The sequence below is a fragment of the Calliphora vicina genome, chromosome 2, assembly GCF_958450345.1.
Source record: "Calliphora vicina chromosome 2, idCalVici1.1, whole genome shotgun sequence".
Classification (NCBI taxonomy): domain Eukaryota; kingdom Metazoa; phylum Arthropoda; class Insecta; order Diptera; family Calliphoridae; genus Calliphora; species Calliphora vicina.
In genome coordinates this window covers 21,269,038-21,295,949 of record NC_088781.1, presented here as the reverse complement: position 1 = coordinate 21,295,949, position 26,912 = coordinate 21,269,038, and the positions used below count along the sequence as shown (strand labels likewise).

Genomic DNA, 26,912 nt, shown 5'->3' with positions numbered 1-26,912 from the left:
TGATCACATGAGAAAGCTTTCCGCAAGATGGGTGCCTTGTTTGGGCAATCGTGTGACAACTTCATAGGAGTGTTTGGCGTTGTTCAGCCGCCATATGGACAAGTTTTTGTGCCGTTTCGTAACCGTGGACGACACGTGGATCCACCAGACACCACACAGCAGTTAAAACAGTGGGTTTCTCGGGGTGAATCGTTGCCAAAGTAGGCCATGGTGGGTTTTTCCGACAATAAAGTCGTTTTTTGGGATTAATGCGGAATAATCCACATTAACTAGCTTCAAACTCGACGACAATGTGGATTTGGAAAAAAACCACTCTAGAAAAAATTTCCTTTTCCCCATGACAAGGGTGCACACATGTGCAGTTTCCATGGCAAAATCCCTTGAAGTAGGCTACGAATTGTTCCCTCCTCTGCCCTATTCTCAGGATTTAGCCCCGAGTGTTTATTTCTTATTTCCAAACCTGGCGGAAAAAGATTTAAAAACATCTAACAAAAACAATTAAGAAAGTATGGTTTGTCAAGCCCGACCATATAATACCCTACACTAAGTAAATGTACAAAAATATTTTTCTTTTAAAATATCAATAATATCGGAAGTGGGCTGATTTTCGGAAGTGGGCCTTATATGGGACCTAATATGGGACAAGGTTTACATGGACAGACAACCAGCCAGACGGACGGACGGGCGGACAGACGGACAGACATCGTTTAATCGACTCAGAAAGTGATTACAAGTCGATCGGTATACTTTAAGGTACGTGTAAGATTAGTATTTTTGGGCGTTACATACATCTGCACAAACGCATTATACCCTCCCCACTATTGTGGTGTAGGGTATAAATACCTTTTTGATGTCCTCGACAATTGTTACACAGTTCAACACGAAAAAATACATTTATATGCGGACACCACTAAGTGAGAAAAGACCAAAAAAAAAGACCCGTGTCTTCCAGTTTTGCCCAAACGAATTGATCATTTTCTCAGGCTCATATCTTGCAAGCAGTTCTGAATTTTTATTTACTCTCTGAGGCAAAGTTGTAACCCTTGTCATAAAGAACAAAAACGATGAACATATAAAATCGAAGAAACTTCATCTTCAAGACCAAAATGGCAAAAAGCTTTAAAAAATCGAATTTTTTACCTTTTCTACCCTGTTCAGGTCCAATGGTTGAAAATTCAAGGAAACAATCCACCACCAAAATTAACCTAAGATCTCAATAAACAACTTTCTATAACATATGAACTTCCTAGGAATGATTCTTAATACCGTTTATGTAGGTCAATATAAGTTAGTAAGAAAAAACTGAAGGAATTAAATGTTTTGGGCAATAAACTAAATTATTATAAACTAAAGCATACTTTTAGGCAGCTTTAAAAATTAATTTCGAATTTTTTAAAGACTTTTCCGATTTTGATCATGAAGATGAAGTTTTATAGATTTAAAATTATAGAAACGTTGGACAAAGTGTATAGAGCTCAAGAGTAAAATGATTTTTTATCCAAAAACCTGTGTTATATTCAGAAAGTCGCAGACTTATTTAACCGTCTTTTTATATTATTTGTATAACTAAAAAACCGTTAAATTGTTAAACGCACCTTTTCTTAAACAATATTAATATGTATATTAGCACTTAAGATTCCACATTTATTAAAATTCATTTCACAATTTTTAAAATGTCAGCCATACTAAGCTAGTAAATAACTTTTTCCATTTTCTAGCCGCCTTACTTTTGACCCGGTGAAATGACAAACTCTAACTAAATACCTCCCCCACCCCCAACCACCTGTCTACTAGTATAACATAGCAAAAGGTATTATATTAACGACCACCAACTGTTAGTGAATATATAAAATTTGAATTTTTTTCTTTTAATAAAAATGCCAGCTCAAAAAAAAAAAAACTATAAGAAAAAATATGTTGATACCAACAAATTTATTTGGTGCTGTGTATTTTCTTATAAAAGTAAATGTTTCCGCAGGATTATCATAATTTACAATTTGTTTTAACCAAAGCAACACAGAAAACTGTTTAAAAATAAAACCGAAAAACATCATAAATACAAAATATTTTGAGCCCATGAAATCTTTTGCCATTAAAAATAAGGACGAAAAGGAGAAAAAACGAAAACGAAAACCTTTAATACTTTACGCTTCATCTAGTTGCCATATTCCAAAAAAGTGAAAAAAACTGTTAAAAATAGTAAGGGAGTATGGGTATATGTGTTTATGTATACAAATCCTTTGTGGCAGGACCAAAATTAACAAACAACAACTTCGTCATAACCTTTTAAATACATACATATACAACAAACTAAAGTTGTTGGTGCTGCTAAAGGGCTGTACCACACCAAACAACAGCAATCTTTTATAAATACCAACAACCAAATAATAATATTTTTTTCGGAAATACATACAAACTTTCATATAGAATAATATTTATACTTCGTGGAAATAAACCGAAAAAAATGGGAAAAGGGAGCATGAATGTGCATGTATGTTTATTAAACGAAAACAAATTCTACAGCCTCAGCATGGAACAGTGATTTGACAAGGTTATGCCACTAAAATTATCCTTATCTTCTGAAAGTTAAATTTAAAAATAAACAGTTTTTTTTCAATTTCATCCAAAACAGTTGAATTTTATTGACTTAAAAAAGCGAATTTTTTCAAAGTTTTAGATTTTATTTTGAACTATTTGTACAATAAAAATGTATTCAATATATCGGCCATTGTAAGCTGTGACTTTTTCCCATCTTTCTGGCAACATATGGATTCGTAGCCAAAAGAACTGCTCATCTTTTGAGGCCAATAACGAATAAAGCCTATACTCTGTTCCAAAGTGAAGCGAATCCCAGAGAGAGCGTTCTCATCGATCGCATCAAATAGTAGTCGGACGAATCATAGTCTGGACTGTAAAGAGGGTGAGGGAAAACTTCCCAACCACTTCCTTCTAAATACTTTTTAACAGGTATTGCAATATGAAGCCGAAAGTATTCATGATGACATATTCACAACTGGTCGCATATTCTGTGAGTTTTTCGGCCAATGCTCTCGTGAAACGAAACAGCTGCATTCTGTAAAGCCTCCCTGTCACATTTCAGCAGCTCATAATAGATATGATACTTTTGTTGCCAACCAAATACAAAGAATTACATTAGCGGCATGTATGTATATTTGGCTTTGGTGTCGATTCGTTTGGTTGGCAGGGATTCACATACGATCTATTAGGACACGCAAAATCATCTTTCAAGGTCTCTATTTTAAAATTCGAATGGTACCCAATTTCGCTGTTTTGGAAGATACTTGCTGCACCCAGACGTTTTCAAATTATTGCATGAGTAGCTCCCAATGGTTTTGGACATACAAAATTGTCTTTTAATGTCAGTATCTTCAATTCGTATGGTATCCAATTTCTCTGCTTTGGAAGAATTCTGCTGCTCTCAAATATTCTGAAATTGTTGATTGCAATGATTTTGCAAGCTACTCAACAAGAGCAACAGTCTTCATGGAGTAATGACTCCATTTCTTGTTCTTCAAATCTTTTTGGTATCATTTCGGATATGCAAAAGGTCTTTTGGGTTCAATTCTAATGGTACCCAATTTCGCTGCTTTTGGATGAATGCTGCTGCTCGCAAACGTTTTGAAATGGTTGCATGAGTAGCTCCCAATAATTTTGGAAACTGTTGTTGAGTTTTACAAGAATCTTCATGGAGTAGTACCTCTAATTATTGTTCTTAAAACTTTTTGGTATCATTGCGGAGGGCTCTCGGCTTCAATTCGTATGGTACCCAATTTCTCTATGGAAGCTGTTGTTTGCTTTTGGATGAATCTTGATGCTCGCAGATGTTTGAAAATTGCTGCTTAATCCAAATGATTAAGCAAGCTGCTGTCGAGTTTTATAGCCATCATCAGGGGGTGATGCCTATAATGCTTGGCATCATTTCGGACTTGCAAAATCGTCTTTGAAGGTCTCTCAGCTTCAATTCGTATGGTACCCAACTTTCGAATGAATCATGCTGCTCGCAAACTTTTTGAAATTACTGCTTGACTAGCTCCAAATGATTTAGTTGAGTTTGATAACAATCTTCATGCCTTTAAATCTTGGTTTTCAAATTTTTTTGGCTGATCTTTGTCTTCCATGTCAAGACCACCACTTTTGATCTGCTCAAACCATCTCTCGCACGTTGAAACCGTTGGGACACACTCACCATAAGCTTTGGCGTGAGCAAACGGTGTGCTTCAGCGGCTTTTTTTTCAAGCTAAAAAAGTGAAGCAAAACTTCCCCCATATGACGCTTTGTTGGTACAAAATTCTACATTTTCGAAGCAAAAAAAAAATTTGTTGTTTACACTGTAATGTTCAAAAACTAAGTGAGAATAAATTTCATATATGTGCCCTTCCAAACGATATAAAAGTTGTTAAAAACAAAAACCGCATTCAAAAGATACCCCTTGCCATTCATGGTAATTTCTAAATTTTTCAAAAGCGACCCCACAAAGTATATATATTACGGATCGTTATAGATGGCGAAGTCGATATAGCTATGTCCGTCTTTCCATCTGTATGTTGAAATCAACTTTCCGTAGCCACCAAATAATTTACATACATAATTCATACCTCAAAGGCCCGGTTCGGTTGCATTTTAAAATCAGCCCACAAATGGCTGAGATATAATGAAAAAACCGGTACAACCTCTATTTTGGATCTATATCTAGATTACTAAGTCATTATTATAGACAATATGGATATTTCAAAGACCACAACAACGTATATAATGCCGCAGTAAGTCAAAAAGTCAAAATCGGAATAAATATTTTTAAAATTTTTTCAACAAAAATTTTTTTTTCTTTTTCACTAATGAATCTAAAAAATTAAAAATAAAATGTTGAAAAAAAAAATTAAAAAATTAATTTTTAAAAAAATTCCAATCAAATTTTTTTCACTAAAAATTTAAAAAAAAGTTATAAAATTTTTTTTTTGTTTACCTTCAAATATTTAAAAAAATAGTTTTAAAGTATAATTTGGTATATAAGATTCGAAGCGAAGCGTTTTGATTGTCTGCAGTTACACCCAGGGTCTCTAGCGGAAATCGAACCCTCAACCCTCAGAATAATAGTTCAGCACACTATCGGCTGGTCTATCGGGGCACTCTAAAGTTTGAAAGCTTGCTTGAGATAACTATAATCTCCATGTTAACCACTGTGCTCTATCGCTAAAAAAAAGAAACCTACAGTAGCCACCAAAAACAACTGGAGTTACCAAAACAAAATAACATCTCGAAAAAAAGTGAACATTACCAACAACAACAGCAGCAGCTTCAAAGTTTGGCTAAAGGTACCACCATCAACCAACCAACAGTGATGATTTAAAAGTTTTGCCACGCAAACACAAATAAAAAATATTGTTGTATTTAACATGAGCACAACAATTTTTGTTCCCTTTTTGCTCGTTCTTCATTTTCTTGTTAATAATTTTTCTTTTTTGTTTCCCAACTAAATAAAATACAAAAATACGAGTACTGAACGGCGAAAAAGAGTTTTTAGATTTACTTTGGAAAGCAGCAGAAAAAAGTAGCTGAAAAAAAATTGAGAATATATAAATGAAATTCCCAAAAAGGTTTAAAGAAATAGATTAAAAAAAAACATTACAAATATTCAGTATTTTAAAAACATGTTGATGTTACAGATTAACAGAAGAACAACTAAAAAACTGAAGAGATTGGGTAAGAGAATTAAAATTTTGCTAAGGTTGCTAGTTTTTTATTACCACTTGGGCAATTAATCAGCCAGGATTTAATTGTTATTAGAAAACAGAAAAGAATGAAGATGAAGCATAAAAGTTTAAGTATAAACCCCTAATGCAGGCGCAGATACAGGTCAACCCCTGGGGGGGTGGTGGTTGAAATTAAAATTTGTTCTTAATTTTTTTATATAAATACTTTTCGGTTTTGTGGGGGGAAATTTCCTATTTCACCCCGTTGGATCCGCGCCCGCCCTAATGGCTATTAATACCGATATCTTGTATAAATATATGAGGAGCTGGCGAACAAAACTAGACATGTAATTGATTTTTTTTAATTTTTTTTCTGGCTCTCTAAGAACACATCTATGAAGTCACGAAATATTTTCATTCAGAACCAGTTCGATTCTACCTTAAAAAATAATGAAAACTGACTTTTCGAACAAGTCTCTATCTAGGTAGTCCAATTATTTGCCTGTCCTGCAAAAAGCTGTTAAAGGGATTAGTAAGGTTATGTTCGCCAGCTCCTCATATTTTAAGCATTATATATATTAAATAATCACCCTGTACCTCCCACTTTAAGTCCAAGTACTAGTTGATGTAAGTTGTAACACAAAATTACTCCACTCTGTCTGTCGTCTTCCGCAACCTCATACAATTGTTAAGCAGTTAATGGCTTAATGAAACATTTTAATCCTTTTCTGGATTTAAGTTCGAAGTAAACATTAAACTTGACAACGGCAGTCGGCAAGCAGCAACAACAAAAAAAACTACAACGACAACATTAGCAACAAATAACTGAGTGGAAGAAATGAAATGACAAGTTTATGTCCTGTTTATTAGTGTCTGCAATGAACTTGTACAGGATCAAACATAAATGCTCATACACACGGAACTACATACACAACAACGTTTTACGACATACGCATTTAAAGCACTGCTGCATTTCGTGTGTTTGTATGTAGGAGAAGTAATGACAATTTAGCGATTTTTAGTTCTTTAGTATTCAAATATCTAAAACTACAATACTTAAATATTTCATTATCTATTATTATCTATTATTATGACTTTGCAAAGCATATTATGAAGGATACTTTCTGCCGTTTTTTTAAAGTTTTTGCTCTTCAGTGCTTAATTCAAGAAATAGTTAAAAAGTATACCAAACACTATTTTAAAAATCAACATTTTGCGACTGAGAAAGGTCAAATATGATATTTAAGTCTCCTTTGGAACTTAAAAAAATCAAATCAGAAAGAAATATATGAGTGTATCCTCCTGCAATTAAACAATTTCCACGATCAAGAATGCTACATTCTTACGCCTTGTAAGTGAATTCGCTTTTTAGAAAAAGTCTAAGTAATTCTGTAAATATTTACAAAATTTACTGTACTTTAAGTTCAATTAAAATTTAAGCGCTTAAATTCTACTTTTATAAGTTGCAGCACTGTAACACAATAACGTTGGCTAAAACAACGACTGCAAGAACAAGTGGCACTAACTAAACGCAGGCAACCCAAAAATTTCTAATGCCTCGTATAAACTTTATGTAACCAATGCTTGTGGTAAACGGCAGCCTAAAAACTCTCCACATGCAATCTGCATTTAATATGGATGTGAGAACTATGGGAGGACATGGAGAACTGTCTTTGTATTTGCATTTCCAAGCAAGATGCGAAAATAAGCTAGAAAACAAGAGTAAGGGAGTAGTCGACTTTAAATGAGCTACATGTAATCAGTGACAAATAATCTTAGGATAGTATAATGGTATAATTGTATAATAGGATATTAGTGTATAAGTATAATATTATAATAGTATAATATTATAATAGTGTAATAGTATAATAGTATAATAGTATAATAGTATAATAGTATAATAGTATAATAGTATAATAGTATAATAGTATAATAGTATAATAGTATAATAGTATAATAGTATAATAGTATAATAGTATAATAGTATAATAGTATAACCTCCTATATACACAGCCACTGATTGATTTAACATCGACCAGCCCAAACGCCAAATGGTAGGACCTGAAATTTTGAGCTGTAGATTCCCCTATCCCTATATAGATCCACTATGAAGTGATTTTTGGGAATTCGAAAGTTTAGGGGGTAAGAATGAAAAATTCGGTAACAATTGCCCAATTCACAACTGGTGTTGTAGCGTTGTATCGTTGTATGTCGTAATTTTTTTTATTAATGTTTTGTTTTTGTTTCGAAAAATTTGTTTGAAAAATATTTACGACATACAACGATACAACGCTACAACACCAGTTGTGAATTGGGCAATTATATATTCAAGCTGATATAAGGAGTACCAGTGTGGCGGCACGCCTTGAAAAATGCTACTTACCGGAAGGCCGTTGAACAAATTCTAAGGACTATTGCGATACTGATTACAGGCGCTATAAGGTCTACCTCCTCTAAGGCACTTTTTTTTTGCTATTTTCAACTGGTTGATTGTTATACAAATGGCTTTCAATTCTGCTATGGGAACTAATGCTGGGTTTTCGTGGTCTGGTAAGATACTGAATTATTATGGGTATATCCATAGCAATATTTACATTTCTTGACATGCAATTCCATATTATAAATCCGAAGAGGGATATATGGCTGCGAGGACTCTCCCACCCTGACCGATATTATAAGCATATTTTCTGACGGCTCTAAAAGAGGTAATATGATCGATGGAGGTTTCTTTTTGTTTGAAGCACAACAACAATGTGTTTAAACCAGAGACCGAAAATAACGGGTTCACTTTCATTTCAATGGTAAATTCTCATTCGCAGTCATGTAAAAATTATTTTTTGTGATATATCTGAGAGAATGATTTATTCGAGAACATTTTAGGTTTGGGGTTGAGAGAAACAGAAAAGAAACAAACACAAATTATGTGGATGCGTGATTTATAATTTATTTTTTTCGTAAAGGTCAGCTTGTGACTTTTATTTGCGAACATGAACAATAAATAGCAAAAAATCAAGGCTTAAATATATAAAACTTATCAAAAGATTAATAACAATTTAAAAAAAATTCTCATTTCTGTTACTCGGACTTTATTACTTCATACTTATCATATTATTTCCATAATTTTTTAAAAATACTAACAATAAGTTTTTGTATGTAAATAAAAGAGAAAGTAACAGTTATTAAGTACAAGAACAAATGAATTGTTTATCTCACACCAAACCATTAAAAAACAACAAAAACTAATAAAGGTCATACCAAACCATTTAAATAAAAATTATTTTATAACTGTTATTTTCAGTGATTTATTTTTATCACAAAAATATAAATCACAATTTGGGTTTTTTGGTATATGGACGAGTTATTTCTCTGGTTGAAACTATCATAATACATTTATGAATATATTACTTAATAGCAGAAAGTTTGAATCCCACATTTGTTTCCTCCTGTCATATAAGAATTAACTAACAGTTTGTTATTTCGAACTCAAGTACGTTGTATTAGATTGAGACAAATCCGAATAAACATTTTGGTAGTTTGGAAATATCTGTGCCAAAAAAAAAAATTCATCAAAACGAGCGTTAAAAAGGAAAAGTACCGTTGCTATTTTTTCTCCTAATGATAGTTTTCTAATATTTTAAATTATTATGCTTCAGGGTGAAATAAGAAAAGACAACAAATGGTAGTTAATTCCTCTAATGGCACTTTATGAATTTTCTATATTAACTGATCTAGATACACGGTACTGAATAAGTTAGAATCCATAATGAAACCTTGATCTTACTTTTTCTTTATTCTAATGTTACCTCTTGAATTTTCTTTAATAATAATTTTGGCAACACAAACTGAAGTAAGAATGGAAAAAATACTGCATTTAGATGAGAGAAACATAAAAATTCATCTTTTCCATATTCTGAATGAAGAAACGTGAAATTACTTATTTATGAGTAAATTTGGAATTTACTATAGAGAATTAGTGGCAGTTTTATTTATTCAAAAAGTGCTTCTATAATTGTGTATATTAAAAAACTCGCCCTTTTTCCATTTGAACCACTATTTACCGAATTATGGCCACGTCAAGGTTTCATTTGAAAAATATAACTTTAGTTGAAAACAAAATGATCACAGATTATTGTCTTTTTTCCACTTGGACCACTATTAGCCGATGTATAGCCAGTTTTATGTTTTAGTTTATTTTCATATGAAAAATCGATTTTAGGTAGAAAATAAAATCATAAATTGTGAAATCTTTGAAGATATTTTATTTAAAAACTGTTTTATGTAGGGTGTTTAATGATTTTCACCGTGAAAAATAGCAACAGCTATTAAAGTACATGTGTGATACACTGGCACAATCACACTTTAACACAACATCACACAGTGGGACAGATATAAAATTAATTTGTAATAAAAAAAAACTTTTTTACTGCTGGTTAGAGTAGAACATAATATTGATGCAACATTAACGAAATGAGTTTCAGATATTTTTTACAATCTATTCAATTTAATAATTATTGATTCATTATTAATTGGCAAGCTAGAATGTTAAAATGATGCGATTTAAAATGTCATTATTATGTTCAAAACTGATAACTTTCCAAAAAAATATACCAAAATCCTTTCAGCTATTCATGAATAATTGTAATCTGATTAATATTTCAATTATCTATATTTTATGCAACCTAATTTTTACCTTAGTTTCACTGTGCATCATACAAAAGTTTTCATATATATTAAACAAAAGTGACTGCATGTATCCTGTAGTTCTAAATGTAGAAATTATCACATACCTGATTCCTCCGCATTACCAAGTGACAACAAAGTTGCTAGTTCGAACTGTATAGTAGCAGCGTTTTGTAAAAAAGCTAACTGAGTTGTTTTCTGATTAGACTAGATAAATACAGATACTGACTGTATGACTTAAAAAAGCGGGATTTATAATAGATGTCGTATTTTTTAAATAAGGGTTTTGTTTTTAATTTATTCTCACTTAGTTATTCAACAGTAACAGTGTAAATAACAAATTTTTTTTTGTTTCGAAAATGTCGAATTCTATAATTTGAAAAAAAGTGCCGCTGCAACCGATAGCTCACCAAAGCTTATGGTTAATGTGCTTCATCGGTTTCAATGCGAGATATAGTTGTTTTGACACGGAAGACAAAGATCACCCAGACCAACCAAAAAATTTTGAAGAACAAAAACTGGAGATTGTGGTCAAACTCAACAAGAGCTTACCAAATCAAAACATTTGAGAGCAGCAGAATTCATCCAAAAGGAGAAAAATTGGGTATCATACGAAATGAAGCCGAAAGACCTTAAAAGAAAATTTTGCATGTCCGAAATGATGCTTGATCACTGTAAAAGAAATTCACTTTTGCACCGAATCATTACTTGCGATAAAAACCCGAACAGTAAAAGATCATATGTGAAGCCCGGCTAACTAGCCGAATCTACACCAAAGCCAATTATCCATTGCGCTAAGGTAGTGCTCTGTATTCGGTGGCAGCAAAAAAGTCCTATCTATTATGAGCTGCTGAAATCTGACCGGACCATCACAGGGAAACTGTACGGAATGCAACTGATTCGTTTGAAGAGAGCTGTTTGAGTAAATGAAAGCGCTTGATTGATATTACTTAATATTTATAATTTTGTTTAGTGTATCATGTTTATTTTTATTATGTTATCGTTTATCTTACTGATCTAATTTGTTTTGCAGAATTATGTTTAACGGTTTTAAAAGTTTTCTCAATTTTATATAAATACATTTCTCTCATTAAATTTCATCATTCCTTTTTTGTTTTGTGCTTATAACATTAGCTACCTTTGTACATACATTAAATCATTTTTTGTCGTTGCTTACATACTGGCTTTCGTTTGTGAACAATAAAATTCGATTATTGTAATATACAAATAAATTTACAACGTGGTTTTATTTTAAACAAAAATCAACTACTATATATCAAAAATCTATTTGCATTAGAATCGACGTGTTGCAAAATAACGTGATAGATACTGTCACGTCAACAAGAGCATTGGCCGAAAAACGGCTACAATATGCGGTCAGCCATGAAATCGTAATATTTCATCATGACAACCCTCGGCCAGAAAACTTCTTGTTTCGTATATAATTTATCAACTTATTATTTACTTGATGTGGGAGCTACATTTGTCAGCGAAAATGTTACTAGATCCAAGTTCTGCAGGGTAAGTATTTATCCGTGTATTTGTATGCTCGTATTTTTGTCTTGCACTTGCATATGTTTTTGTGTTGTCGTATATTCTGTGAACGCTGTGTATTTTAAACGCTATTTTATGATCACATTCGCGCCAAAGTGACATGCTATTAGTAATAGTGGCTTTTCCATCACCGGCAAACGAGAATAGATTTGGGTTTTAAACATTTTGAAGCGCTATAAAATGGAAATTGCAGAGAGATTTAAAACCCCAGCATTAAATACAACACAGAAACGGTTGAAAGCACTTAAAAAAGAAGGAAAGAGTACTTAAAACTGGGGGTTTTCTTTAAATACTTTGCAGAAAGCGTAATAGTGTGTGAAAGAGTTATAAAATTGGTAAGTTCTTCAAACTTAATAGGAAAACGATGGAGGTGGAAATAGAGGCTACATAAACATCATATAGGCATCTTAAACTGAAATTTTCTCAGATATAAGAATTTCTATGGAAATTGTTGTCTTAATACTACTTTAGATCATTTGCAGATCTTTCACTTAAATTCTACATAACATCAAAAGTGCTTACGCTTATAAAATTATCTAGAAAGAGAGGGAAATATAGCAGTTTCCAATATTTAGAAACGAAAAAAACAATTAATTTACTTACCTTTGTTCTCATCTACTTCTTCCTAGATGCTGCTTGCTATTTCTTAAAATTATATAAATTCTTGTTAATTTTATTGATACTTTTTAAATTTTTCGATTTTTTTGTAATTTTATATTTTCTAATTTTAGTTAATATCTCAAATATCTTTAATGTTGATTGTAACATTTAGCCAATAGTTTGCGATACTTGTAAATGTTCAATGTTTACTCGCAGAAAATTTGCACACATTAACGAATTAAATAACAATTACACTTAAAATTTAGTTTAAAATAAAATAATATCTTACAACTAATGTATTTTTATTTTAATTGTTTTTTGTATTTGTTAGAAAAATTAATAATAAAAAAAAATATATTTCAAAAATTGTTTTTTATATCAGTGAATATATGATCGAAAATTATTAACCCTAGAAAGGCATAACAAATATTAGTGCTGATTTACACCATGACTTTTAAGACGTCGTTTTTTCTTAAATTTATTTTGAGTTTGTGGATAAAAAGTTTGTCCAAGGGTTTGTCCAAGTTCGTGGGAAGGGTATATATAAGTTTGTCATTCCGTTTGTAATTTCTACATTTTTCATTTCCGACCCTATAAAGTATATACAGTGGTGGCCACCAATTTAAGACAAATACTTGAATTTTTTTCATCAACTGAATTTTAAGTGCGTTAGAGCCAAAATAAAAGGACCTCTAAGGGTGTGCAATTTATTATTAATGTTTCTAGTTTCTCCAAAATGTTTGGAAAAATCAGTAAAACATATATGGACAAATATATGTGGAAATACGTTGACCCACCTCAGCGAACATCCGCTGTTAATAGCATGAAATGACCGAAACTAATGGAACTAAAAATACGAAATTTGGTCCGAATATTTTATAATAATAAAATTATAATGATATAAGTGTGAGAAAATATGTATGTTTATTTAAAAAAATAATTTTTTGGTCAACTTGTAGAAAAATCGTATGAGTTTGTGGTGAATATGTATGAATTGATACAGTCGAATAAAACACACTTGTGTGTTAAAACAGTCCTCATGCATACATATTTGTGGAAATATTTGAAAAAATAATTGACAATTACATGGAATTTAGCAAACAATTTTTGTCTTAATTACCTGGCCACCACTGTATATTCTGGATTCTTATAGAAATTTTCTGAAGACCCCTGATATCTTCGGGATCCAAATCTTCAATAATTCTGTCAGACATGCTTTCAGAAGTTTGCTATTTAAAATCAGCAAAATCGGTCCACAAATGGCTGAGATATGAGGAAAAAACCAGGACTACCTATATTTTTGACCTATTTTTGACCTACATATATCTGGATTACTAACACATTAATATACACAATATGGATATCTAATGATAGATATTTCAAACACATTTGCAACGACGTATATAAGACCATAGTAACTTGGACCTACAATGGGTCAAAATCGGAAAAAAATATTTTTTAACCCGATTTTTTTTTTCAAAAAAAAATTTAAAAAACAAAAAAAAAAAATTAATTTAAAAAAAAATTTTAAATTTAAATAACAATCGAACATTTTTTTCCAAAAAATGAAAAAAACAACTGGAAAAAAAATAAATTTTGTTTATCTAAAAATATTTAAAATTTTGAAGTATAATTTGGTGAAGGGTATATAAGATTTGGCACAGCCGAATATGTATAGCACTCTTACTTGTTTTTAATTGTTAATGTTTTTCTGCAAATTTAATTTATTTTTTATATTATCTTCACATTTATTTTTTATCTTACTTATTAAACTCAATATCATGATAGAAAAAAAATAAATTATTCATTTATCGGGTCATTTATTTACCATTTTTTCAATTCTAAAACAAATATAAGTCTACTCGCCGCCTTTATATAAACCGATCTTTAATGAATTAGATAGAGTGATCATTGTTTTGAATTTTATCTTGATATCAATAATTATTTGAAAGTTTTGAACCTTAGAGTGATTTCCGGGAGTAGTCCTCATACAAAAGCTATGACCAATTATTACCCGATATTAATGGGAGTAGGCCCTCATATCAAGTTTTTGAACCGATGCTATCATAACTTTTGGCAGTGATGTATATATTTGTATATGAATAAATTGTTCAGGGACAAACTCTTTACAGTGTTGGAAAAACTGTATACCAAATCTATTAATATTCTGGGACTAGGTAAAATAATGGACTATTCATAATATATTTTATAATTTCCAAACAATTAGTTCTGCAGTATAGTCTAGCTGTTACACAAATTCGATTGCGATAATTACGTAGAATTTGTTGGCATTACTTGAACTAATCCTTATTAAAAACGTGACTGTATAATATGTCGCGTTATAAATGTATTTTTCAAAATTTTAACGGATTGTAAAAAAAATTAATGCAAATATGTCAGCATGATAATTATCAACATAAAGGCACATTATTTTATTTGGTTTAAAAAATTATGTTCCAATTCGATAATTTCTGCATTTTACTAGATGAAGTCAAAAATTAATAAAAATTTTTGTCGCGTTTAGAATTGTAATCGAAAAAACGACAAAACCTATATTTTTCACTATACATGGTGCTAATAAAATTATATCGAACAATTTAAAAAAAGTATAGACAATTGACAAAAGATTTCTATATTTTTTTATATTTCAAGGCAACTGTCGCGTTCTGGACGTGAAAGTGCCCATATATATTATTATGTTTTTTTTATTAATTTCAAGGTGTACGAGTACACCTGACCAACAGCAACGTGTAAAACTCTAATTTCAAGCTTTTTAAAATTTTGGTAAAAAAATCCAAAAATTTAAGTATTACTTTACGAGTATTAAGGATATAAAAGAGTATCAAAAATGTTAGAAGTAAAAAAGGACTTTACTAAATTCCGTTGTGATAGTACCAGCACAAGCCAGAAATCGTCGATCAAATTCATGGAATGATATTGTATGATTCGCGATTGAAAGTGCGTGAGGTAGCTGATGTGCTGCACATTTAGCATTAATATTTTGCACATGAGCATTTTTAGTGGATGGGTGCAGAAAATATTCAATTATAAACCCAAGGAATTTTTGCGGCCAAAACACCAGAAACCAAGGAACGGTTAAATTAGTAGATTTCTCTGGGTAACGTACACCAAAGAAAGTCATGCCGGGTCTGTTGGCAAACTAGGTCGATATTTATTTCAACCAAAAATATAATATTTTTGAGAGGGACAAATCGATGGCTTAATATAAAAAAGGCGTAACTCGATTTTTTGTTACTTTACAGGAAGGAAAAAAATTAATAAAATCCATCAAATTTTAGACACAAAAAGAGTTTAAATGCAATTTTTAATAAGAAGAGACATCACATTTTATTTCTTATTTAAAATTAATTTTTTTTTATGAAGTTATTTAATATAATTTTTTTTTTCATTGAAATTTTTTAAAATAAAAAATTAGTTACGCCTTTTTTATATTAAGCCATCGAAATGCTCTTCCACCATCGTCAATGCAAAAAAACAAAAAGCATACGGGTCGAAAAACCCCTATTTTAAGAACCTTGAGAAATATTTTCGTTTGGAAACAATAAACAAACTAGAAAAAAGTAAGAAAGTATGGTCGGTTAAGCCCGACCATATAATACCCTACACCAAGTAAATGAGTAACAAATATTTTTCTTTTAAAATTTCAATAACTTGTATTCGTGAGTGATTTTCGGAAGTGGGCCTTATATGGGAGCTATGACCAATTATGGACCGATCATCATGAAATTAGGTCGTGTGATTTATGTCTATATGAAAGTTATTTATGTTGAATTTTGTGTGTATACCAAAATTTTTAAGCGATTTATACACGTTAAAGTGATTTTCGGAAGCGGATCTATATGGGAGCTATAACTAATTATGGACCGATCGCAACAAAATTTGGTGACATGCATTTTGTATATATAAAGCTTATTTGGAGTGCAAGTTGTGGAGATACATATATAAATTAAACATTTATGACCGATAAAGTCCAATTTCGGAAGGACATTTGTATGGGTGCTAGGTGAAATAATGGACCGATTTCAGCCAGTTTCAACAGGCTTGGTCCTTGAGCCGAAAAAGTAGTATGTATCAAATTTCATCGAAATATCTTCAAAATTGCGACATGTACTCTGCGCACAAGGTTTACATGGACAGCCAGCCAGCCGACCAGACGGACGGACGGACGGACGGACATCGCTTAATCGACTCAGAAAGTGATTCTAAGTCGATCGGTATACTTTAAGGTGGGTGTTAGACTAATATTTTTGGGCGTTACAAACATCTGCACAAACGCATAATACCCTCCCCACTATGGTGGTGTAGGTTATAAATAACCATAATATGGTTAAGTTACGATTATTATTATTATTATTATCATTATATATATTATTCCCATAAACATATATTTATTTACTACAATCATATACATGATTGCGACAATCAAGTGAATCATATATTTACCATATTATTGTTACCACAATCATATAAATATTTACTGTAACTATAATATTGTAAAAAAACATGTACAAATTTTGAATGGTTACAGTAAAAATGTACAAGAATATATTTTTTCTGGTTGTAGTTACTATTTTTCACGGAATATCTCAAATCAAAGTTACTTAGGCCTAATTTTGCAATTACTGATCAATTAATCATTTGCCTAAAATTTATTTATTTTACGAATATTTGTATCAATTCCTTTATAAAATATATGTATGTCTTAAACATTTAAAGAATGTTTCTATTGCAAAAATTTCATTCATTAAAACTTAATTTAAAATCACGCTACAAAAGAGTGCTTTTTTTCGCAATCTAAAACAAAAATCAAAGCACAACCATTAAACTAATTACGAAAACAAATGAATTTGGCAATTTCAACAAGCAAATACTTGTGACATTTAGTAAATTGAATTCAAACTATAAATAAAACATTAATCATTGAACAAATTAATGGGTCAACTAAAAAACTAAAACAAAAGATAAAGAAATAAAATATAAAAAAAAATCGAATTGACGAATTCTAGTTCATTACATGATGGTGATGATGATGATCATACGCATTAAAAACTTCCCATTAGATAACAGAAAATTGCATAATTATCTAGAGTTTTATGTCTTGTTTAAGCAACATTTAACACAAATATATTTTTGTTTAACATAAAAAAGGCGAAATATTGAAAACACACTTAACATTGAAACGTAAGAAAGTTAAACAATTGATAAGAAAAGTAATTAAAACAGCATGCAATTAAACAAATACATTTATAGAAAAAATAAATAAATAAACAAGAAATGCATAAAAAGAAATTTTATATTTTTATATAGTATGTAACTAATACTCACATAAATTTATACCAACACACAAGAAAATGTTTTCGAAAATAAATTCGTTGAGAATATTTAGGCGTACGTTTGTTTTTACTTAAATAAAGCAAAAACTATACGTGTAAAATATGTTATAGTTAATGTAATGTAACGTAAGACAGAAAGACAGATCACTAGTTTAAAAGCTGACAACTGACCAAATGACACAGTACAATAGATTTAGTTTTCTTTATTTTATTTCTCTTAAGAAATTTATTTCTCTTTTTTTTTGTAAATTTTCCAAAAGCACCAAAAGACACACACAGTTGTAAAATGTTACAAGTTCTTTTTTTTTTTTGTATAATTTAACTTAAGTTATTTGAAACCCTTTGTTATGTTTTTGCAAATACCAGACGTAATTACCACGTAAAAGCACAAAAACACCACAGTTTTATATTTATATTTTTTATAGGTTTTTAGAATTATCTTTTTGCTCAAAAAACGTACAATAAATAATACAGATTTTGACGTATAATAAGACCACCACCACAAATTAACGAGGAGCCAAAATAAAAAGACGTAAGAAATAAAAGAACGAACAAAAACGTTTAGAAACCTTATCAAGACAAGAGACTCTGACAAACTGAATAAATGGTCAAATAAATGTGATGAGTACTTTTTTTATGTCTGTTTTTTGTTTTGTTTTTTTACCCTACACCACCATAGTAGGGAGGGTATAATGCGTTTGTGCAGATGTTTGTAACGCCCAAAAATATTAGTCTAACACCCACCTTAAAGTATACCCATCGACTTAGAACCACGTTCTGAGTCGATTAAACGATGTCCGTCCGTCCGTCTGGTTGGCTGGCTGGCTGTCCATGTAAACCTTGTGCGCAGAGTACAGGTCGCAATTTTGAAGATATTTCGATCAAATTTGGTACATATTGAATAGCTTATTGAAACTGGCTGAAATCGGTCCATTATTTCACCTAGCCCCCATACAAATGTCCTTCCGAAATGGGACTTTATCGTTCATAAATGTTTAATTTATAAATGTATCTCCACAAATTGAGCTCCAAATAAGTTTTATATATACAAAATTCATGTCACCAAATTTTGTTACGATCGGTCCATAATTAGTCATAGCTCCCATATAGACCCGCTTCCGAAAATCACTTAAATCGCTTAAAAATATTGGTATACTCACAAAATTCAACATAGCAAACTTTCATACAGACGTAAATCACACGACCTAATTTCATGGTGATCGGTCCATACTTGGTCATAGCTCCCATATAAGGCCCACTTCCGAAAATCACTCAAAAATATAAATTATTGTAATTTTAAAAAAAAAATGTTTTTGCTCTTTTACTTAGTGTAGGGTACTATATAGTCGGGCTTGACCCATACTTTGTAACTAAGAAACAAATAAAATTTTATCAAAATCGAACACGACCAACGCCCACTGCCTATACAGTCCAAATGAATTTTTTCGCATAAAATTTGTCCTATGCAAGTAAAAGTTTAGAAATTTGGTATATATATTTTCTGAAATAAAAGAAGAACGTCTGTCGAGTTTCAATAAAATCGGCCATGCCCACCATGCAATACATTATTGTATAAAAATTATAAGAGAATTATATGGACTAAATTAAGAAAAAATAAAATTTTATTAAAATCGACCACGCCCAACGCCCACTGCCCATACAATCCAAATGGATTTTTTCGCATAAAATGTTTCCTATCCAAGTAAAAGTCTAGAATTTTGGTACATATATTTTTTGAATCAAAAGAAGAACGCATGCCGAGTTTCAATAAAATCGGCCATGCCCACAGGCCACGAAACCATACATAGATAAGAATTTTTTGGATATTTCGCTTATTATTCGACAAAAAATTCATCCTGTTCCGAAAACTATTTTTTCTTTTAATCGAAACAGACATTCCCAATTTTCATTTTATTAAAGAAACAGCGTGGGGTAAAGTGGGGCTACATATTTTTTTCTCCATGGGAAGTCAAAAAAAATAATTTTTAGAGACTTATAGATTTGGGCATATCTTCTTAACGGTTTATGATATCCCCATAATTTTTAAAAGGTCAGACTAAGTTGGATCAGGAAAAAATCGTAATTCGCTTCGAAACAAATATTTTTCAAATCAGTACACCGTTTTTATAACTTCTGAGAAGTTTTCGAATCAAAACAATTTAGTCATTCAGTTTTAACAGGATTAATTAGGTAATGTTCAAACTTAATACATTAAAAGTACAGACTCATTAAACTATTCACAAATACTCGTCCTGTGTTTAACGAGAAGTTTATAAATATTTTGCATGAAAATTGTTTCACTTACAATACAGAAACGAGGTACAGAATAATTCCTTTAAATTTTCAATGTGTAAATGAGAAAATTTTTCTCTTGTGGCTAAGAAATTTATTTGGGATGATAAAGATTCGGTTACTTTAATCGTAATTCTTCTGAGCTAAAAAAAATATAAAATCAAATCATTCGATTGACAACAAATTACAATGAATCTGTTTTAAATGTGCTAAATGAATACTGTATTTTTAAGTAGAAAACTTATAAAGATTTAACCAAAATTTCTCGACAAATATTTCCAAAATATTTAAAAAAATCAGAGACAAACACAAATAATCTGGATGAGTGACTTTTATTTGCGAACATGAAAAATAAATGCCAAAAATGCATTTGATGCAAATCAACGCTTAAATATATAAAATTTGTCAAAAGATTGATAACAATTAAAAAAAAATTTATATTCGTATTTAAAAAATAAATTTTCAACATTTTTACGCACCATACTGCAGTTTTTGATAACAGCGTATCCAAATATTTCCCGACTTGCTTCAGTTTTCATTATTGGGCCAAAAACACATGTATGTGTCAAAGAAGAAATAGAATTATTTAAAAATAATGACTAAGTCCAAAGTTATATGCATTTAAATTTATAAAATTTTAAAAAGCGATTTTTCGCAAATTTTTTGTGAAAAAAGAACTTTTTTCTTTTTAAGTTATTTCAAACAAATTTCAAAGAGGGTGTATAAGGAATTTCTACTTTCTGAAAGCTAAGTTTTCATAAAATATTTTAAATGAAAAAAACTTTAAAAATTATTCTTACCGATGGGACCAGGTCCATTCAAAAACACATATTTTTTATGTAAAATTTAAATTTATTTTGCAAAAATTCATAAATCGCATATTCGATATCAAAATATAGTAACCAATTTTAGGTGGTCCAATATGTTTCTAATTAATTTGTAAAGGGTTCCGATAACCCCTACCCTGGCATGGATATTATAGCCAAAAAAACTTAAAATTCCCATTTTTGGAATTTTTCAACACTTTTTTGGGAATTGCGGGATTGCTGATAATAAATTTCAAAATTCGTTTTTATTTTTCCATTTTGAATAGAAAAATCTACATAACTGTGAAATTTCATTAAAAACTATTTATAAATAAAAATTTAATTTCAATTCGAAAAATTTGTATCTATGCAAAAATTCAATAAAAAATATTTTTTTGTCCTATTTTTCAATAAAGTATTCCATGAATTTTTAATTGTCAAAAGTTATAAATATTTTTGAAAAATAGACAAATAGCTTGAACGAAATTATATTATATCGCATCATAACATTTTTAATTCTATGTATAAATTTCAAAATAATCAAAAAAAACCTTCTCCTGTAAAATTTGTGTTTTGTCGCTTACGATAATTTGGCGCTAAGGGCTCGATATTATTTCCATAATTTGTTAAAAATTACTAATAATATGTTATTATATGTAAATTAAAGAAAAAGTAACAGTTATCGAGAACAAAAATCGTTAATTACAATTATGTCTTCATCAATATTAATCATTTTATTTAAAGGTGTAAAAGTTTGTCATCGTGGTGAATGATATTAAAAGAAACTTCAAGATAAATATTTGTATTATCAAGGGATTAATTACACTGTGCATGAAATTGGCACTTTTCTTCTGTCAAGGTTAGCTTGTATTTTCGAGTTATACCGTTATTTCGAAAATGGAGGAGGTTGCATAACATATATTCGCGTAACTCAAAAACGGTTTAGTTTATAGAATAAACTGAAAAAACCGAAATTCCGCAATAAAATTACCTTTAAGTAAGACTTAACAGGTTTCTAGAATCGTTTTAGAAATAAAATTTTTTTTCTGCTTTTTCCAAACTCTTATGTCATTTTAAAAAACAAAAAATTTAAAATTTTCCTAAAAAAAATATTTTTGTTTGCCAAAAAAAAGTTATTTTTCTAAAACAACTGCATAGATTAAAAAAAGTTTTAGACTTTCTTAAAGTTAATTCTATTACGAAAATTCAGCGTAGCTGAATTTAATTAACCCACAGGGTGCCCTGCTTGACAGTTTTTTCAACTAGCACAGTGTTATTTACCACAAATGCTATTTCACCAAAAACTATTTTAATTCCAAAATCATTTCCAAATAATTGATGCAACTTATTCAAATTTTTCTTAAATAAATAGTAAACACAAAAAAAAACAAATAATTTTTTTGCACAATATTTTTAGCACAAAAATCATTTATTTCCTAATAAACAATAAAATAAATTTTTTTTAATTTATTTACTAAAATTAAATTGTTTACAAAAATAATTTCGAAACATTTTTATAAAAATGTGTTCACTTATTTATATTCCTTATGACAATTTGCTCTATTAAAATCAATATCAGTACTAAATGACAAAAAAATCGGTGCTGAATGGGAGAATAAAATTTAAGCCGCAGCTTTAAATTTTAAACATAATGAACTGTAGTAAATAGTACATTGCATATTCGACCACAATCGACTAAAATATTTACAACTTATTTATACAAGTATTCGATACACTAAAATACAAATAAATACGAGTGCCACAATAAATACAATAAAATAATTTAGAGGCGGTGTTGGTGTTTATACAAAATGATTATATTCGAAATAAAATAACAAAATCGATTAATCTGTTTAAACCAGCAACAACAACAACAATTCAGCAACAGCATCATCATCATCCGTAGCAGCAGCATTAACATCAACAGCATTCAATGACATTTGAATTGTTCAGCCGCAAAATGAAATGAATTGATAACAGAGTTGCTTCGATTTTATTTCTTATTTCTATACAAGATCTACACAATATTTTTACGTAGAATTTCAAAAAACACTATATAAAACTGAGTATGTGCTTATGCTGTGAGTGTGTGTGCCAGAGTTTTAGCATCTATTAGATTAAGCATTGTGTTTATTTCAGATCTTATTTTCTTATCAGTAACTTGTGTTGGAGCGCGTGAGTGTGTGAGATACTGTTTATTATTTACATCGCACCATAACAGAAAATAAATGCTCTCAAATCTGTTTTCCTATTTATTTTATATATATTTATATTTATTTTTCATTTCAATTGGATTTCAGAGTATGAATCAGTTTTGTAGGAAAATAAATTCCAATTTTAAGCGCCAAGTAACAATTGATACATTATTTGTTTGGGTATTTTACAGTAGAGAGAAAATGTGTCCACAATTGCAATAAATGTTTTTGTTTACATTTAACAGTTTTATTTAAACACATAAAGAACTCTAATAAAAATATTAAATTATTTTTTTGCTGAACAGTTTTTAAAAATTCTGAAATTACTGTAAAAAATATTTATAATTTATAAATATTATTGAACATTTTTTTTTGATAAAATTAAATTTAATTTTCTGTATCGGTTCTAAATTTATTGGTGGCAGGAAATTTTTCCTAAACCATCTTGTTTTTTAATTTCTGGTTATGAATTGTCTATAATTGGAGTTTAATTTCCAATGCTGCTTTTTAAAATATACATATGATATATACACAGGATGTATCTTATTTCGTACAATTTGGTATTTATATAAAAGAGTAACGTTACTGACTGTAGGTTCATCCCTCCCCAAATAGATACACTAAGAATTAGTTTTTGGAAATTCAAAAGTTTAGGGGCTAAAAGAGATGAGAAAACGGGTAAAAACTGTATTTTGGTACTTTTTTGGTATTTTTTAAACCAATAAATATAGAAAAAAATATTAAATCGTATTCTTTAAAAATAGCAAATATGAATTTGGTATTTTTTTTGGAAATTCGAACCCTAAGGGATAAAAATTGTGTTTATTTTTGGTACTTTTTTCATAAAATATATTTTTCTATAAATTGGCATAAACATATGAATATTTTATTATGATAATTTGTATAAAATTTTACCGCTGCAATTTGGATAAACAATTTACAATTTGATAAAATGTTTAACATTGATTAATACAAAAGTTATCTATCAGTACCAAACGGGTAAACAGTTTGGTACTTTTTTTAAGAGAACATGAAAACAGATTTTAACCGTTTGATACCTGTAGTTACACAAACAATTTAAACTTGAGGAGGTTCAAAAGGGAAAGGGAAATTGCTACTTTAGTAAAGAAACACGAAATTAAGCATATATGGTCATAAATGAGATTCAAGAAGTGACTTTATGCTTCTTTGTGTACGCTTCACCATGAGTGGCAAGTGTTTGTAATTTCCACATTTTTCATTTGCAACCCCACAAAGTATATATATATATATAGTTATAGATAAAGAAATTGATATAGCCATGTCCGTCTGTATGCTGAAATCAACTTTCCGTAGCCCCCAAATAACTTACAAACCTAATTGATACATCATGAAAATCGGCCCATAAACCTCGATTTTTGGCCTATTTTTTATCTATATCTGGATTACTAAGTCATTAATATAGTCAATATGGATATCTAATGATAGATATTTCAAAGTCCATTGCAACGATGTATATAAGGCTATAGTAATTGGGAAATGCAATGGGTCAAAATCGGGAAAAATATTCTCTAACTCGAGGCATACATTTTTTTAAAAAAATTAAAAAAGAAACATTTGGAAAAACATAAAAAAACTATTTAGAAAAAAACTTAAAATTTTTTTTTCAAAAACAACTTTGAAAAAAAAAATTATATTTTGTTTACCTAAAAATACTTAAATTTGTATTTTAAAGTATAATTTGGTGAAGGGTATATAAGATTCGCCACTTGTTCTTTATTCAAATGGTACTTATTAAATTGTCTATAACAATGAACCTAGAAATATGATATTAATATATTGAATATATATGGAGCCGCAGAACAAAAGGAACTTGTTTGCCCATTTCAAATTTTTGGCAAATTGAGTTTTATTTACTTCGCCCCCTTAAAAAACAGCATGAACCTGGAAATGGTACCAAATTTTATCTAAATAGCTTGAAAATTGAGAACTGTACTTTGCGCACAAGATTTAAGTATGAAACGCCAGCTAGCCAGACGGACGGTCGCAGGCGATCGGTATACTTTAAGGGTGTTAGACTAATATTTGTGGACGTTACATCAGCCCTAATGCAATATACCCTGCCTGAAAAAGTGGCTTTTCACATTTTAGATTTCTAGGATATTGTCCATGACGTTAAACTCTGCACTTAAAAATATAAAAATTCAATAAAAGCAATTTGTACGTTAAAATAGATTGTTGCATTCTATTGTAATACAAAAACAAGTTATTCGGCTGTACATTGATTTTGTTATACCATTTTTTAACACATCGAAATATTCATCGCAACAACATCAGCATTAGTATATATATTCAAGGTCGTCATGATACCCTAAAACGATCCAGTCCGTCCGTCTTACAGTGGAAAATTTTCAGATCAAAAATCTGTAACTTTTGAATGGATGAGTATATCTGTAATATTCTCTGTTGAATAGGTGGGACTTTAAGCTTTAATTTGTATTTTCAAACATAAAAAGCGAATCATTATAAAAATTTTTTTAATTTTTGTATAAAATTGAGATGTTAAGAGGTATTTTTATGTATTTTCTCATTAGATTTGTAGGTCTCGCTGAGTAAATTAGGAATTGTGTCAAAAAATTTCAGAAACATACACAAATTTAGAAGTTATTCTAAAAAACCGTTTTCAGTGATGTTCGTCAACTCAGTCAGTTTTTGCTTATTTTGATATGAAAGCTTATACAAATTTATATCAATGTATAAAGAAAATTCAGTTCTTAACAAAACATGGTTTTAATTTTTCAAATCGGATAAAGATTGTAAAAGTTTTTCAAATTTTCATTAATACTTCTTTTAGTATTTTCTCCCCAAGCACATATGGATAAAAAAAAAACAAAAAACTATAAAAAAAATATTTGTACAGTTTTTAATTTTGAAGGTAAATTTTTTCGAAAAAGTTTAATAACTTTTGCAAATATAAACCGATTTCTGCAAGTGATGTCTCATTGATTTCTACATAAAATTATCTTTAAAACACTGTACGAAAAAAACTAACACAATATGTGAAACTTTTAAAAAAAAACTTATATAATTTATTGGAATGTGCATTTTATACATATATTTTATGAAAACTTAATTAACGGCGCACATTGGTTGAAGTTCATACAACGAGCGGCTAAAAATAGAAGAAGTTGTCCAAGGACAATGAAACTTAGCACATAGGCATTTTTTGTTTAAATCAAGAAAAAAATTAAAAATCAAAATGATCCGCCCACTTTTACGCCCACCTCCCATACAAAGTGAAAATTAAATTTTGACCAACGGCATTGATTTTTAGCACATAGCATTTTTAAACACTCAGAATCATTTGCGTGAAATTTGAAAAATATCCGCCCACTTCCCATACAACTTGTATTGAAAAAGTTTCATAACTCCATTGATTTTTAATGCATCAACTCAATTTTCTCAATAAATAAATATTATAATTGTAGAATGGGCTCCTGAAAAGATATACCTGATCCGCCCACTTTTAAATAAAATTAATTTGCTTATGAACTGTCCACTGGTAAAGTTGACCAAATTAAAAAGCAGCGTTTTTTTAAATAATAAAAAATAATACTAAAGAGGACAGGTTAAGACTTTTATAGTCCGATTTGTCCCTTTAAACAAATAAATAAAAAGTATTACCCAGCTTTGACGTTGATCGACTGGCTTGGGTTTACTTAATAATTTAAGTATAAAAAA

At 29.9% G+C, this 26,912-nt stretch overlaps 1 protein-coding gene across 5 annotated transcripts in view; it reads right to left on the bottom strand.

Moving 5' to 3' along the window:
• bru1 (bruno 1) overlaps positions 1-18,474 on the bottom strand; it is a 403,554-nt gene extending 385,080 nt beyond the window's left edge. For 2 of the 5 annotated variants that reach the window (XR_010576050.1, XM_065502672.1), the window contains exon 1: positions 12,549-12,814. The gene's annotated coding sequence lies outside the window, so the exon portion shown is untranslated. Of the gene's footprint in view, positions 1-12,548; positions 12,815-17,891 lie in introns of those variants that run through there. The other 3 variants (XR_010576051.1, XR_010576052.1, XR_010576053.1) reach the window with 3 other exon arrangements.
• Between the last annotated feature and the right edge of the window lie 8,438 nt (positions 18,475-26,912).